The sequence below is a fragment of the Apium graveolens genome, chromosome 6 (assembly GCF_009905375.1).
Source record: "Apium graveolens cultivar Ventura chromosome 6, ASM990537v1, whole genome shotgun sequence".
NCBI classification, from domain to species: domain Eukaryota; kingdom Viridiplantae; phylum Streptophyta; class Magnoliopsida; order Apiales; family Apiaceae; genus Apium; species Apium graveolens.
This window is the reverse complement of record NC_133652.1, coordinates 273,012,718-273,019,116: the sequence shown is the minus strand read 5'-3', so window position 1 is coordinate 273,019,116 and position 6,399 is coordinate 273,012,718.

The window sequence follows — 6,399 nt, the reverse complement described above, 5'->3', positions numbered from 1 at the left end:
AGTGCGACTGTATAGTAGGTCTCCGGCAAGGTTCGTGTTGCGATTCGGGATTCTTAACTAGCGACGTGATATCCAGGCAACGGCAATGGCAGATCCTGATTTCTCTGCATCAACTGATCATTTGGAGTTATCCGTTTAAGGATCGTCATCTTCTCTCAGATTCGATTTGCGCTTTATTCTCCATCAGTATTAGCGGTATTACCTTCTGTTATGACAGTTGCGCCTCCCCAAGTTATTCAACGCTATTCTATCATCTCTCGATATGAGACTACCTATTCAAGAACCTTCATTTGCTTATTCTTGTTCTTTTGAACATTCAACTATGAATGTATCTTTTCTGTTTACTATACACCATATTCTATATCCCCAGTTTAAAAACCTTCCCAATGAAATAATAGCAATTGTGAAAAAGGATATGATAGCTGTAGTAAATGATGAGTATTGCCATACAAATTAAGGTGATAAGGAGTTTAGAAAGAAGATTCAAGTGTTCTGGAGGATGGCTGTTATCAGGTTACAAGAAGCTATTAATTAGGCTACTCATGACTAGCTTGTGGAATAGAGTAGATAAGTGTTGAAGAGAGAAAGTTAGTGGAGATTAGGGATCTGAAGAATTCTTGAAATTAATGGTGTTGTAATGATGTGTTATATATTTTAACAAGATGATGTGACATTAGCTGATTTGTCGATTATTGGATAGTCTGTTTTACTTAATGATTGCAAAGTGGTTAACGGGAGTACTACCAGTATGGGAGCCTTAATGTGAAGCTACAAATGAGATAACGTGCAACGACAACGGAAGTTTTAACTGATTACGGAAAGTAATAGACCCCAATGAAGGAGAGGAGATAAGTGGAAGTGAATGGACCTTTGAGTGATCGTTCTTTAACTTGGTATTTGGGTCATAAGAAGGACAACAACCAACTCATATAGTGAGGACAACCAGAGGTGTGATTTTCAAAATTTTCAAAATTTTTAACAAGTTTTCGAAAATGATTTTTCCTCACAAAATTTCTAAAAGCCTTTTCGAATAAAATAAGTTTTAAACATCGGTTGTCAACTTACTACTTGAGTTTCTTGTTTGTCAAAAGACTCGGATTAGTTGGAAGGATATTATTTTAGATTTAGTATTGTTAATTCAGAGGACGAAGTAATCTGCGATTATGAGGAAATTGGTTATACCTAACAAGAAGGTACAAATATTGTTTGATAAGATTAACAACAAAACCAGCGTATGGAGTAACTATTCATCCAATTATTGGAATTATCAGAGTTTAAGGAATTCATGGATTTAATGGAAGCCTGAGCACGACCGAAGAAGATTGGGAAGATTTCCAGACTTTTCTAAAAAGAAGAATATTGTTAATAAAATGATTGTTATATTGAATGATTCATGGTTATTCCAAATTAAAAAGAGGAAACTCAAGGTTATCTGATAAGAACGCCATTATGATCAAATTGTTAAAGTATTGTACTTGTAGGTACGACGTTACAGATGCGAGACTTAACAAGTAAGAATCTACCATAATGCTTAGTTACGAAGGCATTTTAGCATACTTCTAAAGTTATTATATGATTCAATTGGGATATGATCAATCAAACTCGAAAGATGAATACAAGTGAAATGTGGATGGTGATCATTGGTATCATTCTTATCCTCAACATTACAACGTATATTCCTTTTTAATTCCTAAAATGTATGAACTCCTTTCTTAATAAATTCTTTCTGATGATATCAAAATGTAAGGATTTTGCATTCCTTTCAAATTTAATTGTTCCCCTCAAGTTTTTCTTTCTGATTGGGACAAACAGTGTTATGATGAGATGCTTTGTCGGAATGACGAAGAGTCGGGTGGGACGCCACCTAATCATGTGCTATATGCCATACGGTATGAAAGACTGGCCATCTTAAGTACCAATGTGGTTGTCTCCTTCATATTCAAATCATTACTTTTTCTTTCTCTTCAACTCTAAGTTTATTAAAATTGTGAATCCCTCTATTTGTTTCGTTGTACCGTTGTTCCTTGCGAGAGTTTTTCAAACAAAAGTTAACGTATTATACACTTAGCGGGCAAAGTCTCATCTACCTCGCATGCATAGAAAGGAAACAAGGGCATATGGTGAAAACTACAAATCACTGTCCCTAGCCCGGGATGCATTAACAGTTAATGGAATCTACTTCAATAAGGGATACGTCTCCGAGAACGAGAATTTGCGATATGTTATTTGGAATATGGATGTGATGACGTGGAAGATTATTGCGGATACCTTATGCGTTAAAGTATTAAAAGATATGGGAGCAACTTGATCATATATCTCTCAAGGTTTTATTGATAAGATGAATTATCCTGTCAAATCAATAAGTCTAGGACTAAAGGACTAGCAAATTAAGAACGTGTAGTCATTAAATATGTAAGTACCAATGACAGAATCGATATTTCTGGCATTGAGATGTGAAGAATTGATATCATTTGAGATAAGAAGATTTGATATTATTGTAAGAAGTGGATTAACTATTCAAGTGTGATGCCCAGGTAAATCGTCGTAACGGAAGATAGTTCTGAAGACGCCAAATGAGAACATGAAGAAGTTTAAAGGACAAAGGAAAGTAAAGAATTTGTTAAAAATAATTTAAGATTACAGTGACCAAGATATAAGTGCTATGACGATTATAAATAAGAGTTATGAGCAGACCGAACTTGAAAATTTTACAGTATCAAGACATATTTCCAGATGAGTTACCAATATTTCCTTTAGATAAAGAAAATGTGTTTATGATTGATTTAGTACGTGAAATGAAGCCAGTGTTTAAAGCCCGCACAGAATGGCACCAGATAAAATGAAGAAGTTACCGGAGCAAACGCATGAGATGATTAGAAGAAAAAGCAACTGGACCTAGCGTACCCCCTTAAAGTGCACCGGCATGATGTGTTAATAAGAAAGATGGAAGGGTGAGATCATGTATTAGCGAAAGCTCAACAACTTTACTCTCAAGAGCAGATATCTGTTACCTCGAAACCAATGATTTGTTTAACTAAATGAACGAAGCAGGGTATTTTTATAAGATTGATTTAAGACTGGGTATATTACCAAGTGAAGATTGAACTTATGGACATATTAAAGATGATTTTCAGAACTCAGTACTGTGGTTATAAAATTTTAGAAATGTTAGTGGGATGAACTGATATACCAGTGATATTTAAATTTGATGAGTAGAATTTTGAAGGAAGAATTTGGATAAGATATACTTGCGTTAATTAAGAAGAACCATGCAACCTATACAATGATAGCTGAGGAGTCAAAGAAGAAAGAAGCGGTATAAAAAGAGTTTACCAGATGAAAACTTTAATGGCAGGAAGTATAATTCTTAGTATAGACAGTCAGTAAGGAGGAGGCAAAAAGGGGATTCAGCAGAAAAATTTAAAGATAGTATGAATGAAAAAAAAAACCAGAAGTACCAACAAAAGTAAGGAGTTTTATCATGGGCCAGTTATTATTGGAAATTTTTGTGTAAGATTTCTTGAAAGTTGTAATATTCGAGATGAAGTTAACCAGGAAAAGCAAGAAGGTTATATGAAATGGAGAAGGGTGAAGAAAGCTTTGCGGAGTTAAATGAAAGAATGGTTACAACACCTATTTTATCACTTTGAAAGCATCAGGGGTATTTGGTAGTTTATAGTAATACTTCTCTTAAGGGAATAGGATGTGTGTTGACGCAAAACAATAAAGTTATTGCATATGCATCCAGACAACCGAAACCTTATGAGCAGAAGTACCCTACTCATAACTGGGAATTAAAAGCAACAATAATATTCATTTTGAAAGATTGGGAAATACTATAAGTATAGAGAAAGATGTGAGATATATACAGACCACAAGAGTTGAAGTATGAACTCTCTAGAAAAAGCAAATGTAGTGACAAGAGATGAGCAAGAAGGAGAGAGAATGAATATAGAGACTGTACCAGAAGAATTATCTATGGAATTCTAGAGGTTGGAATTGGAAGTCAGAGTGCATGATCCAAAAAGGAGTGAGAATATATAAGTATAACTTTTCAGTCGGGATTGTTAGAAAAGATAAAGAAGTGTCAGGAAGAGGTAGTAGATCAGGATATAAATCATTTAGAATGTGAAGAATAGTGCACGCAAAAAGGACGATCAAGGTATTCTTCTAGAACTTGGATTCCACCAGTGATGGAACTAAAGAATAAAATTCTATAGAAAGCTCATAATTCAAGGTATTCAATCCATTCAGGGAGTACCAAGATGTATAGAGATTTAAAGGAAATTATAGGTGGTTACATATGAAGTGGGGAATTGCGGAATGAATTAGCATATGTTATATATGTCAACAGAGTTAAAGTAGAGCATCAGAGATCAAGTGGATTGCTACAGTCATTGGAAGTTCCAGAGTGGAAGTGGGAGCATATCACCATGGATTTCATAGTTGGGGTACCAAGCACAAAAACTAATCATGATGCCATTTGGATTATAGTGGATAAATTAACCAAGTCAGCTCATTTTCTGCCTATAACGAAAGATTTTTCACTCGATAAGTTGATCCATAGGTGCCTGAAGGAAATTGTAGTTCGTCATGAAATTCTTGTATCTATCGTATCTGATCGAGATCCAAGATTTAATTCGAGATTTTGGAAGAGTTTTCAAGAATGTTTAGGAACAAGATTGAATATGAGTACGGCTTACCACCCGCAGACGGACAGCTAGAGTGAAGGAACGATCCAAACAATCAAGGACATGTTACACATGTGTTGTGACGCCCTCCAAACCCGGGTCAGAAGTTTGGGGTCCACACACACATCTTATTTATATCCTGCTTATAACAATAATAAAAATAATAACAATATATGCAGTGACCCTACTTACCAACCACCACGGATCGCAACAGGTTAAAGTATGCACACAAGCCACACACTAATATATTACAAACCGTTCAAATCCCAACTATTTCAAACTCACACTGAGTATCAAACGTTATTACAAACTTAAATTATCCCAAAAGAAGCCTACTAGCTCAGCTTCCTCAGCCTGAACCCCTAGCTCTCGCACTGGGCTGGGGATCCTCGCTACCAACTGGTTCCTTTTTAACTGGAAAGAATATAAACAACATCGCACAAATGAGCTAACTAGCTCAGCAAGTCACAATGACAAAACTGAGAATAATGATCATCAGGTGACTATGATTATGATATCAAGTGAACATTGGATTATGATTTAGAATTGGATATTATACATTTTAATTTAAAAACCAAGGTTAGGCTGCTGATCAGTCACGCACTAACCCCGAGCAAGGCACACATCATTGCTCTAACTACTGGATCCAAGGCACACATTGGCCTAACTTGACCATTATATGGTCTGACCACGAATCTGGTCCACAATTTTATAAAAACAATCCAATTCTAACATAATAAAAGAATATGCAATAATAAACAATAACCAAAACCATTAACAATAATGAATGTTTAACAATGAAAGGTTCTCAATCTTTGTAAGGATCAATAAAGTAATTTAAAAGCTTGAACGCTGGTTAATGAAAGAATTGGATAACAAAAGAATCAATATTTCAGGGTTTCAAAGATTTGGGCTCTCAAAGCATAGGATGCAAAGGTTGAATGTATAAGTAATTCAGTTCAGTGTTTGGAATTTTGTTTGCATGTATTTATGGAATAGTATTGTATACTTGAGGTTCGAGTTTGGGTTTACAATAATCAATGGCTTAGAAAGAATATGGTTCATGGCTCAAGAACAATAACTGAAATCAGGGTTTAGGTTTCCGTGCTTCAAAGCACTTGCAATGTCAACAAGACTATCAAGAGTTACAATATCTCGAGAAAGTTCAGAACACTTGCCTGGTATTAGCTTTCTACAATGCACTCGCTTCCACTTACAACCGTCTTACTCCTCAACTATCTGTTTCCCCTTTCTACGCCTTGCCTCTTCTGCTCACATATTATAAACATCTTTCAATCATCAACTCACAAGATTCTATTCAACACATACTTCTATCTACCCTTCGTTTCACCCAAATCCGATTAACGGATTGAAAGTTATACAATAACCAAGTAAATACCGAATATATAGACCAATAGTCAATCAACAAGTCACATATAGCACATAATACATCACGTAATCAACGATATATCATTTATAAAGAAGTCTCGGGTCATAATTAGGCTTCATGGTATTTAAAATGATTTTTAAAACATTTTTCGGAATTAAAACGGGTCGTTGGATCAATTTCGGAATAATAAACAGGGTTCGGTTGGCCAATTCTGGCTCCGAAACAATTTTAGAATAATTATCGAGCCTTGAAAATAATTTAGAATAATATTTTAAAGCTCGAAACTATTTTTCGGAATTTTTAAATCATTTTTAAATA